We start from the raw sequence: 996 nt of genomic DNA, 5'->3' as shown, positions 1-996 counted from the left end.
TATTTATTTAAATCAATTTTAAGCAGATTTAAGCTTGATTTGTTAATCAATTTTCCATAGGTAAAAAACAAAGTTGTGTTAATTACAGCGTTTATAACTCAAGAACGGTTGAACAGATTTCAATGATCTATGAATTTTTAGATTCCTCACTGTCCCGAACAGAAGAATAATTATTAAAATAACAAAATTTGTGTTTTAAATGGTGTTAAATAAGGGATGAAAGTTGGTATAGAGATTTAGTCATAGATATAGTTAAATAATTGAATCATAGATGGCGCCAAATATCCGGACCAAGTTATAGCAACTCCCCTTCTCCAGTTATAACTAGGGTGACCCCTCTAACTTCATTAATCTTTTGTAGTTATTTCAAAGAATACCAGATAGCGCTGCTAAAACTTCTACATAAAATAATCCCCTCTAGAGAGTATATAAACCAGGTAGTTTTCAAGTTTCATCACTCTGGTTTCCCTTCAAAGCGAATAAATCTTTCGCCTTTTANTTTCCCTTCAAAGCGAATAAATCTTTCGCCTTTTACTAAAGATTTCCGTGGAGGGGAACAACTCAAATGAGTCTGTAAATAATTTTTTACAGGCCCAGCAATTTATTGCAGGGCCATCTAAAACAATCTAAACATAAATACTACTTTTCCTCATTTTTAAACCAACAGAAAAAAGAATTTTTTTAATTTTTTCGCTCTAGGGAGTTATTATCCATTCATTTTTGGTTGGGACAATGAAGTAACAAAATTTAATTAAACAGAGGACCTGTACATCAGGGACACACATGCATATAACATGCAGGGCTCCAGGGGAAATTCAGTATATTTTGTTCACGCTTCGCGTTTACCTCGAATTTTGGCCCATCAAAATGCGATATATTCGTTTAACACGAGAGCATGACACGTGAAATTAATACCATTAATCAGAAACAGTCTAGATGAACAATTAATTTAAAATATGACATCGCAACATTACAAATTATATAAAAAAAAAGAAG

At 32.2% G+C, this 996-nt stretch overlaps 1 non-coding gene across 1 annotated transcript; it reads left to right on the top strand.

Annotated features, from left to right (window-relative positions):
* Positions 1-454: 454 nt before the first annotated feature.
* On the top strand, positions 455-612 carry LOC135803162 (U5 spliceosomal RNA). The gene has a single exon (XR_010550734.1). It is a non-coding gene; the product is annotated as a U5 spliceosomal RNA (small nuclear RNA).
* Positions 613-996: the final 384 nt, after the last annotated feature.

Source organism: Atheta coriaria, unplaced genomic scaffold (assembly GCF_025399875.1).
Source record: "Atheta coriaria isolate IRGN ID8LTWV9N9 unplaced genomic scaffold, Caltech_Dcor_3.1 scaffold5302_size1133, whole genome shotgun sequence".
Lineage (NCBI taxonomy): Eukaryota > Metazoa > Arthropoda > Insecta > Coleoptera > Staphylinidae > Dalotia > Dalotia coriaria.
This window is presented reverse-complemented; position numbering and strand designations above follow the sequence as displayed.